A 10,910-nucleotide genomic window follows, 5' to 3' on the forward strand; every position below is an offset into this window, starting at 1 on the left:
TGCGCTGATGGCTAGGCCAGAGCCTTCTCCCCAACGGTGTGCCCCAACGGAAAACAGTGCAGCCCTGCGCGTCCAAGGCCTCCTACAAGGCACTTGGCCCAGTCCAACAGCCTGTTGACTGTGGTTTCACGGCAAGGGCTGCAGGCCTTTCTGGCTGGAAAGCTGCAGCTTCCTTGGAGGGTAGTAGTTGATGTGTGTGCTCGCCGCACAAAGAGGGGTGTAGGAGGCGCTCCTAGCCAGGGGATGGCAAGCACTTTTTGATTCTTGCCAGAGACGCTCTTTTTCCTCCCAGAGGTTTGCCAGCAGCGAAGGCAAGGCCAGCAGCAGGGCTGCTGGGCGAGCCGCCAAGGAGCCACATCCAACCCACTTCGCCCTGGGGTAATGACCGTTTGGCCTTCAGGCCTCAGGGTGAATGTGGACACTCAGCCTGTGCCTCAGCAGCTTCTGAGCAGTGGAAGAGACACACAGGCCGTGCAAGTGGGACCTTCCATCTTGAACGTTGCTCCCCCCAGGGTCTGCATGTGTTGTATGGCTGAAGTGGGAGTAGGCCGCACGGACGTCTTGGGACAGCCTGGGAGGGGCTGTGGTTTAGCGCTGCTCAGGGAACTCCTGCCTGTTGATCTCAGCTTGGAGAGTGAGTGGAGGTTCTCTCCGAGGTACCCAGAACCCAGGCACGACGTCCCAGGGTGAATGCTAAGCCCAGGGCTTTCCTCACGCAGCTGCACGCCTCACCCTCAGGCTGCCCAGCCTGCCAGTCTCCGACTCCAAGGAACTGCCTTCCTGAAGCAGTTTGAAGGCTGCCGAATGCGAGCGCTGCCAGCAGGAGAGGCCGGCAGATGATGAGCTGGGCTTTCCATTCAGAGGGGTTTCCAAGGGCCCCTGGCCCAGGAAGGGGGCACTGGAGCCACGGGAGAGACTTTTGGCAATGAGTGTTCCCCCTTGGGAACCAGTGTGACTCCGAGCCTCCTCCAGCCTCGGAACTCACCCTCCGCTTGAAGCACAGCCCTGACTCAGGATTCTCGAAACCCGCGGCAGGCCTCTCCACATGGAGAACTACAGCTCACCTGCTGGCTCTCAGCCAAGTTGCCATCACCCTCTAGGGACGTGTGTGGGGCCATGAGCTCCCAGCAAGGGACGGCAAGCGCCCGGTTTCTAGGCAAGACGCTCACCTGCTGCAGAAGCGCTAGCCAGCAGTGAACAGAAGCCAGGCAGCAAAGGGGATTGGCACGCAGCCTGGGGGCCGCAAGCATCCTGCTTCCCAAAGGGGAAACGACAGCTCTCCTGTCAGGGTCTCATGTTGCTGTTGTCCCACAGCCTCTGTTATCCGCACGTTCCGAGCCCCGAAGAGACCCTCATGCCCACCCCCTGGGCCCTTCCAGGAATGAAGCTTGCTCCACAGAGAGTGTGCAGGCTGGGTATGGCCTAGGGAAGAGAGGCCCCCTAGGTAGGCCTTGATGCCCCTTTGAGCCGCTGAGGCCCTGGAGTGCTCTGGGATATTGTGTACTTTTCTGTCCAGACTGGATCCACATTGAGGTTGTGCTTGGGGAGACAGAACCCACGTGGGAGACCCCAGGGTGAGGGCAAAGCAGGGAGCCTTTAGGGTGGCAGCTGGGCTACCTGACCTGGGTGTGCCACAGCAGGGAAGCTAAGCCTCCCTCGAACTGGGTCCCTGAAACCCTTCCAAAGCAGGGCCCAAATTGACTCTGCAAGCACCAAAGCCCTGCTCGCGCCTTCAGCCTGCCCACCCAGTGGACCCCAAGGGCCTCTGGCTAGGAGGGTGTGCGCTGATGGCTAGGCCAGAGCCTTCTCCCCAACGGTGTGCCCCAACGGAAAACAGTGCAGCCCTGCGCGTCCAAGGCCTCCTACAAGGCACTTGGCCCAGTCCAACAGCCTGTTGACTGTGGTTTCACGGTAAGGGCTGCAGGCCTTTCTGGCTGGAAAGCTGCAGCTTCCTTGGAGGGTAGTAGTTGATGTGTGTGCTCGCCGCACAAAGAGGGGTGTAGGAGGCGCTCCTAGCCAGGGGATGGCAAGCACTTTTTGATTCTTGCCAGAGACGCTCTTTTTCCTCCCAGAGGTTTGCCAGCAGCGAAGGCAAGGCCAGCAGCAGGGCTGCTGGGCGAGCCGCCAAGGAGCCACATCCAACCCACTTCGCCCTGGGGTAATGACCGTTTGGCCTTCAGGCCTCAGGGTGAATGTGGACACTCAGCCTGTGCCTCAGCAGCTTCTGAGCAGTGGAAGAGACACACAGGCCGTGCAAGTGGGACCTTCCATCTTGAACGTTGCTCCCCCCAGGGTCTGCATGTGTTGTATGGCTGAAGTGGGAGTAGGCCGCACGGACGTCTTGGGACAGCCTGGGAGGGGCTGTGGTTTAGCGCTGCTCAGGGAACTCCTGCCTGTTGATCTCAGCTTGGAGAGTGAGTGGAGGTTCTCTCCGAGGTACCCAGAACCCACGCACGATGTCCCAGGGTGAATGCTAAGCCCAGGGCTTTCCTCACGCAGCTGCACGCCTCACCCTCAGGCTGCCCAGCCTGCCAGTCTCCGACTCCAAGGAACTGCCTTCCTGAAGCAGTTTGAAGGCTGCCGAACGCGAGCGCTGCCAGCAGGAGAGGCCGGCAGATGATGAGCTGGGCTTTCCATTCAGAGGGGTTTCCAAGGGCCCCTGGCCCAGGAAGGGGGCACTGGAGCCACGGGAGAGACTTTTGGCAATGAGTGTTCCCCCTTGGGAACCAGTGTGACTCCGAGCCTCCTCCAGCCTCGGAACTCACCCTCCGCTTGAAGCACAGCCCTGACTCAGGATTCTCGAAACCCGCGGCAGGCCTCTCCGCATGGAGAACTACAGCTCACCTGGTGGCTCTCAGCCAAGTTGCCATCACCCTCTAGGGACGTGTGTGGGGCCAAGAGCTCCCAGCAAGGGACGGCAAGCGCCCGGTTTCTAGGCAAGACGCTCACCTGCTGCAGAAGCGCTAGCCAGCAGTGAACAGAAGCCAGGCAGCAAGGGGGATTGGCACGCAGCCTGGGGGCCGCAAGCATCCTGCTTCCCAAAGGGGAAACGACAGCTCTCCTGTCAGGGTCTCATGTTGCTGTTGTCCCACAGCCTCTGTTATCCGCACGTTCCGAGCCCCGAAGAGACCCTCATGCCCACCCCCTGGGCCCTTCCAGGAATGAAGCTTGCTCCACAGAGAGTGTGCAGGCTGGGTATGGCCTAGGGAAGAGAGGCCCCCTAGGTAGGCCTTGATGCCCCTTTGAGCCGCTGAGGCCCTGGAGTGCTCTGGGATATTGTGTGCTTTTCTGTCCAGACTGGATCCACATTGAGGTTGTGCTTGGGGAGACAGAACCCACGTGGGAGACCCCAGGGTGAGGGCAAAGCAGGGAGCCTTTAGGGTGGCAGCTGGGCTACCTGACCTGGGTGTGCCACAGCAGGGAAGCTAAGCCTCCCTAGAACTGGGTCCCTGAAACCCTTCCAAAGCAGGGCCCAAATTGACTCTGCAAGCACCAAAGCCCTGCTCGCGCCTTCAGCCTGCCCACCCAGTGGACCCCAAGGGCCTCTGGCTAGGAGGGTGTGCGCTGATGGCTAGGCCAGAGCCTTCTCCCCAACGGTGTGCCCCAACGGAAAACAGTGCAGCCCTGCGCGTCCAAGGCCTCCTACAAGGCACTTGGCCCAGTCCAACAGCCTGTTGACTGTGGTTTCACGGCAAGGGCTGCAGGCCTTTCTGGCTGGAAAGCTGCAGCTTCCTTGGAGGGTAGTAGTTGATGTGTGTGCTCGCCGCACAAAGAGGGGTGTAGGAGGCGCTCCTAGCCAGGGGATGGCAAGCACTTTTTGATTCTTGCCAGAGACGCTCTTTTTCCTCCCAGAGGTTTGCCAGCAGCGAAGGCAAGGCCAGCAGCAGGGCTGCTGGGCGAGCCGCCAAGGAGCCACATCCAACCCACTTCGCCCTGGGGTAATGACCGTTTGGCCTTCAGGCCTCAGGGTGAATGTGGACACTCAGCCTGTGCCTCAGCAGCTTCTGAGCAGTGGAAGAGACACACAGGCCGTGCAAGTGGGACCTTCCATCTTGAACGTTGCTCCCCCCAGGGTCTGCATGTGTTGTATGGCTGAAGTGGGAGTAGGCCGCACGGACGTCTTGGGACAGCCTGGGAGGGGCTGTGGTTTAGCGCTGCTCAGGGAACTCCTGCCTGTTGATCTCAGCTTGGAGAGTGAGTGGAGGTTCTCTCCGAGGTACCCAGAACCCAGGCACGACGTCCCAGGGTGAATGCTAAGCCCAGGGCTTTCCTCACGCAGCTGCACGCCTCACCCTCAGGCTGCCCAGCCTGCCAGTCTCCGACTCCAAGGAACTGCCTTCCTGAAGCAGTTTGAAGGCTGCCGAACGCGAGCGCTGCCAGCAGGAGAGGCCGGCAGATGATGAGCTGGGCTTTCCATTCAGAGGGGTTTCCAAGGGCCCCTGGCCCAGGAAGGGGGCACTGGAGCCACGGGAGAGACTTTTGGCAATGAGTGTTCCCCCTTGGGAACCAGTGTGACTCCGAGCCTCCTCCAGCCTCGGAACTCACCCTCCGCTTGAAGCACAGCCCTGACTCAGGATTCTCGAAACCCGCGGCAGGCCTCTCCACATGGAGAACTACAGCTCACCTGCTGGCTCTCAGCCAAGTTGCCATCACCCTCTAGGGACGTGTGTGGGGCCATGAGCTCCCAGCAAGGGACGGCAAGCGCCCGGTTTCTAGGCAAGACGCTCACCTGCTGCAGAAGCGCTAGCCAGCAGTGAACAGAAGCCAGGCAGCAAGGGGGATTGGCACGCAGCCTGGGGGCCGCAAGCATCCTGCTTCCCAAAGGGGAAACGACAGCTCTCCTGTCAGGGTCTCATGTTGCTGTTGTCCCACAGCCTCTGTTATCTGCACGTTCCGAGCCCCGAAGAGACCCTCATGCCCACCCCCTGGGCCCTTCCAGGAATGAAGCTTGCTCCACAGAGAGTGTGCAGGCTGGGTATGGCCTAGGGAAGAGAGGCCCCCTAGGTAGGCCTTGATGCCCCTTTGAGCCGCTGAGGCCCTGGAGTGCTCTGGGATATTGTGTGCTTTTCTGTCCAGACTGGATCCACATTGAGGTTGTGCTTGGGGAGACAGAACCCACGTGGGAGACCCCAGGGTGAGGGCAAAGCAGGGAGCCTTTAGGGTGGCAGCTGGGCTACCTGACCTGGGTGTGCCACAGCAGGGAAGCTAAGCCTCCCTCGAACTGGGTCCCTGAAACCCTTCCAAAGCAGGGCCCAAATTGACTCTGCAAGCACCAAAGCCCTGCTCGCGCCTTCAGCCTGCCCACCCAGTGGACCCCAAGGGCCTCTGGCTAGGAGGGTGTGCGCTGATGGCTAGGCCAGAGCCTTCTCCCCAACGGTGTGCCCCAACGGAAAACAGTGCAGCCCTGCGCGTCCAAGGCCTCCTACAAGGCACTTGGCCCAGTCCAACAGCCTGTTGACTGTGGTTTCACGGCAAGGGCTGCAGGCCTTTCTGGCTGGAAAGCTGCAGCTTCCTTGGAGGGTAGTAGTTGATGTGTGTGCTCGCCGCACAAAGAGGGGTGTAGGAGGCGCTCCTAGCCAGGGGATGGCAAGCACTTTTTGATTCTTGCCAGAGACGCTCTTTTTCCTCCCAGAGGTTTGCCAGCAGCGAAGGCAAGGCCAGCAGCAGGGCTGCTGGGCGAGCCGCCAAGGAGCCACATCCAACCCACTTCGCCCTGGGGTAATGACCGTTTGGCCTTCAGGCCTCAGGGTGAATGTGGACACTCAGCCTGTGCCTCAGCAGCTTCTGAGCAGTGGAAGAGACACACAGGCCGTGCAAGTGGGACCTTCCATCTTGAACGTTGCTCCCCCCAGGGTCTGCATGTGTTGTATGGCTGAAGTGGGAGTAGGCCGCACGGACGTCTTGGGACAGCCTGGGAGGGGCTGTGGTTTAGCGCTGCTCAGGGAACTCCTGCCTGTTGATCTCAGCTTGGAGAGTGAGTGGAGGTTCTCTCCGAGGTACCCAGAACCCAGGCACGACGTCCCAGGGTGAATGCTAAGCCCAGGGCTTTCCTCACGCAGCTGCACGCCTCACCCTCAGGCTGCCCAGCCTGCCAGTCTCCGACTCCAAGGAACTGCCTTCCTGAAGCAGTTTGAAGGCTGCCGAACGCGAGCGCTGCCAGCAGGAGAGGCCGGCAGATGATGAGCTGGGCTTTCCATTCAGAGGGGTTTCCAAGGGCCCCTGGCCCAGGAAGGGGGCACTGGAGCCACGGGAGAGACTTTTGGCAATGAGTGTTCCCCCTTGGGAACCAGTGTGACTCCGAGCCTCCTCCAGCCTCGGAACTCACCCTCCGCTTGAAGCACAGCCCTGACTCAGGATTCTCGAAACCCGCGGCAGGCCTCTCCACATGGAGAACTACAGCTCACCTGCTGGCTCTCAGCCAAGTTGCCATCACCCTCTAGGGACGTGTGTGGGGCCATGAGCTCCCAGCAAGGGACGGCAAGCGCCCGGTTTCTAGGCAAGACGCTCACCTGCTGCAGAAGCGCTAGCCAGCAGTGAACAGAAGCCAGGCAGCAAGGGGGATTGGCACGCAGCCTGGGGGCCGCAAGCATCCTGCTTCCCAAAGGGGAAACGACAGCTCTCCTGTCAGGGTCTCATGTTGCTGTTGTCCCACAGCCTCTGTTATCCGCACGTTCCGAGCCCCGAAGAGACCCTCATGCCCACCCCCTGGGCCCTTCCAGCAATGAAGCTTGCTCCACAGAGAGTGTGCAGGCTGGGTATGGCCTAGGGAAGAGAGGCCCCCTAGGTAGGCCTTGATGCCCCTTTGAGCCGCTGAGGCCCTGGAGTGCTCTGGGATATTGTGTGCTTTTCTGTCCAGACTGGATCCACATTGAGGTTGTGCTTGGGGAGACAGAACCCACGTGGGAGACCCCAGGGTGAGGGCAAAGCAGGGAGCCTTTAGGGTGGCAGCTGGGCTACCTGACCTGGGTGTGCCACAGCAGGGAAGCTAAGCCTCCCTCGAACTGGGTCCCTGAAACCCTTCCAAAGCAGGGCCCAAATTGACTCTGCAAGCACCAAAGCCCTGCTCGCGCCTTCAGCCTGCCCACCCAGTGGACCCCAAGGGCCTCTGGCTAGGAGGGTGTGCGCTGATGGCTAGGCCAGAGCCTTCTCCCCAACGGTGTGCCCCAACGGAAAACAGTGCAGCCCTGCGCGTCCAAGGCCTCCTACAAGGCACTTGGCCCAGTCCAACAGCCTGTTGACTGTGGTTTCACGGCAAGGGCTGCAGGCCTTTCTGGCTGGAAAGCTGCAGCTTCCTTGGAGGGTAGTAGTTGATGTGTGTGCTCGCTGCACAAAGAGGGGTGTAGGAGGCGCTCCTAGCCAGGGGATGGCAAGCACTTTTTGATTCTTGCCAGAGACGCTCTTTTTCCTCCCAGAGGTTTGCCAGCAGCGAAAGCAAGGCCAGCAGCAGGGCTGCTGGGCGAGCCGCCAAGGAGCCACATCCAACCCACTTCGCCCTGGGGTAATGACCGTTTGGCCTTCAGGCCTCAGGGTGAATGTGGACACTCAGCCTGTGCCTCAGCAGCTTCTGAGCAGTGGAAGAGACACACAGGCCGTGCAAGTGGGACCTTCCATCTTGAACGTTGCTCCCCCCAGGGTCTGCATGTGTTGTATGGCTGAAGTGGGAGTAGGCCGCACGGACGTCTTGGGACAGCCTGGGAGGGGCTGTGGTTTAGCGCTGCTCAGGGAACTCCTGCCTGTTGATCTCAGCTTGGAGAGTGAGTGGAGGTTCTCTCCGAGGTACCCAGAACCCACGCACGATGTCCCAGGGTGAATGCTAAGCCCAGGGCTTTCCTCACGCAGCTGCACGCCTCACCCTCAGGCTGCCCAGCCTGCCAGTCTCCGACTCCAAGGAACTGCCTTCCTGAAGCAGTTTGAAGGCTGCCGAACGCGAGCGCTGCCAGCAGGAGAGGCCGGCAGATGATGAGCTGGGCTTTCCATTCAGAGGGGTTTCCAAGGGCCCCTGGCCCAGGAAGGGGGCACTGGAGCCACGGGAGAGACTTTTGGCAATGAGTGTTCCCCCTTGGGAACCAGTGTGACTCCGAGCCTCCTCCAGCCTCGGAACTCACCCTCCGCTTGAAGCACAGCCCTGACTCAGGATTCTCGAAACCCGCGGCAGGCCTCTCCGCATGGAGAACTACAGCTCACCTGGTGGCTCTCAGCCAAGTTGCCATCACCCTCTAGGGACGTGTGTGGGGCCAAGAGCTCCCAGCAAGGGACGGCAAGCGCCCGGTTTCTAGGCAAGACGCTCACCTGCTGCAGAAGCGCTAGCCAGCAGTGAACAGAAGCCAGGCAGCAAGGGGGATTGGCACGCAGCCTGGGGGCCGCAAGCATCCTGCTTCCCAAAGGGGAAACGACAGCTCTCCTGTCAGGGTCTCATGTTGCTGTTGTCCCACAGCCTCTGTTATCCGCACGTTCCGAGCCCCGAAGAGACCCTCATGCCCACCCCCTGGGCCCTTCCAGGAATGAAGCTTGCTCCACAGAGAGTGTGCAGGCTGGGTATGGCCTAGGGAAGAGAGGCCCCCTAGGTAGGCCTTGATGCCCCTTTGAGCCGCTGAGGCCCTGGAGTGCTCTGGGATATTGTGTGCTTTTCTGTCCAGACTGGATCCACATTGAGGTTGTGCTTGGGGAGACAGAACCCACGTGGGAGACCCCAGGGTGAGGGCAAAGCAGGGAGCCTTTAGGGTGGCAGCTGGGCTACCTGACCTGGGTGTGCCACAGCAGGGAAGCTAAGCCTCCCTCGAACTGGGTCCCTGAAACCCTTCCAAAGCAGGGCCCAAATTGACTCTGCAAGCACCAAAGCCCTGCTCGCGCCTTCAGCCTGCCCACCCAGTGGACCCCAAGGGCCTCTGGCTAGGAGGGTGTGCGCTGATGGCTAGGCCAGAGCCTTCTCCCCAACGGTGTGCCCCAACGGAAAACAGTGCAGCCCTGCGCGTCCAAGGCCTCCTACAAGGCACTTGGCCCAGTCCAACAGCCTGTTGACTGTGGTTTCACGGCAAGGGCTGCAGGCCTTTCTGGCTGGAAAGCTGCAGCTTCCTTGGAGGGTAGTAGTTGTTGTGTGTGTTCTCTGCACAAAGAGGGGTGTAGGAGGCGCTCCTAGCCAGGGGATGGCAAGCACTTTTTGATTCTTGCCAGAGACGCTCTTTTTCCTCCCAGAGGTTTGCCAGCAGCGAAGGCAAGGCCAGCAGCAGGGCTGCTGGGCGAGCCGCCAAGGAGCCACATCCAACCCACTTCGCCCTGGGGTAATGACCGTTTGGCCTTCAGGCCTCAGGGTGAATGTGGACACTCAGCCTGTGCCTCAGCAGCTTCTGAGCAGTGGAAGAGACACACAGGCCGTGCAAGTGGGACCTTCCATCTTGAACGTTGCTCCCCCCAGGGTCTGCATGTGTTGTATGGCTGAAGTGGGAGTAGGCCGCACGGACGTCTTGGGACAGCCTGGGAGGGGCTGTGGTTTAGCGCTGCTCAGGGAACTCCTGCCTGTTGATCTCAGCTTGGAGAGTGAGTGGAGGTTCTCTCCGAGGTACCCAGAACCCAGGCACGACGTCCCAGGGTGAATGCTAAGCCCAGGGCTTTCCTCACGCAGCTGCACGCCTCACCCTCAGGCTGCCCAGCCTGCCAGTCTCCGACTCCAAGGAACTGCCTTCCTGAAGCAGTTTGAAGGCTGCCGAACGCGAGCGCTGCCAGCAGGAGAGGCCGGCAGATGATGAGCTGGGCTTTCCATTCAGAGGGGTTTCCAAGGGCCCCTGGCCCAGGAAGGGGGCACTGGAGCCACGGGAGAGACTTTTGGCAATGAGTGTTCCCCCTTGGGAACCAGTGTGACTCCGAGCCTCCTCCAGCCTCGGAACTCACCCTCCGCTTGAAGCACAGCCCTGACTCAGGATTCTTGAAACCCGCGGCAGGCCTCTCCGCATGGAGAACTACAGCTCACCTGCTGGCTCTCAGCCAAGTTGCCATCACCCTCTAGGGACGTGTGTGGGGCCATGAGCTCCCAGCAAGGGACGGCAAGCGCCCGGTTTCTAGGCAAGACGCTCACCTGCTGCAGAAGCGCTAGCCAGCAGTGAACAGAAGCCAGGCAGCAAGGGGGATTGGCACGCAGCCTGGGGGCCGCAAGCTTCCTTCTTCCCAAAGGGGAAACGACAGCTCTCCTGTCAGGGTCTCATGTTGCTGTTGTCCCAGAGACTCTGTTATCCGCACGTTCCGAGCCCCGAAGTGACCCTCATGCCCACCCCCTGGGCCCTTCCAGGAATGAAGCTTGCTCCACAGAGAGTGTGCAGGCTGGGTATGGCCTAGGGAAGAGAGGCCCCCTAGGTAGGCCTTGATGCCCCTTTGAGCCGCTGAGGCCCTGGAGTGCTCTGGGATATTGTGTGCTTTTCTGTCCAGACTGGATCCACATTGAGGTTGTGCTTGGGGAGACAGAACCCACGTGGGAGACACCAGGGTGAGGGCAAAGCAGGGAGCCTTTAGGGTGGCAGCTGGGCTACCTGACCTGGGTGTGCCACAGCAGGGAAGCTAAGCCTCCCTCGAACTGGGTCCCTGAAACCCTTCCAAAGCAGGGCCCAAATTGACTCTGCAAGCACCAAAGCCCTGCTCGCGCCTTCAGCCTGCCCACCCAGTGGACCCCAAGGGCCTCTGGCTAGGAGGGTGTGCGCTGATGGCTAGGCCAGAGCCTTCTCCCCAACGGTGTGCCCCAACGGAAAACAGTGCAGCCCTGCGCGTCCAAGGCCTCCTACAAGGCACTTGGCCCAGTCCAACAGCCTGTTGACTGTGGTTTCACGGCAAGGGCTGCAGGCCTTTCTGGCTGGAAAGCTGCAGCTTCCTTGGAGGGTCGTAGTTGATGTGTGTGCTCGCCGCACAAAGAGGGGTGTAGGAGGCGC

This window comes from Hippopotamus amphibius, chromosome 16 (genome assembly GCF_030028045.1).
Source record: "Hippopotamus amphibius kiboko isolate mHipAmp2 chromosome 16, mHipAmp2.hap2, whole genome shotgun sequence".
Lineage (NCBI taxonomy): Eukaryota > Metazoa > Chordata > Mammalia > Artiodactyla > Hippopotamidae > Hippopotamus > Hippopotamus amphibius.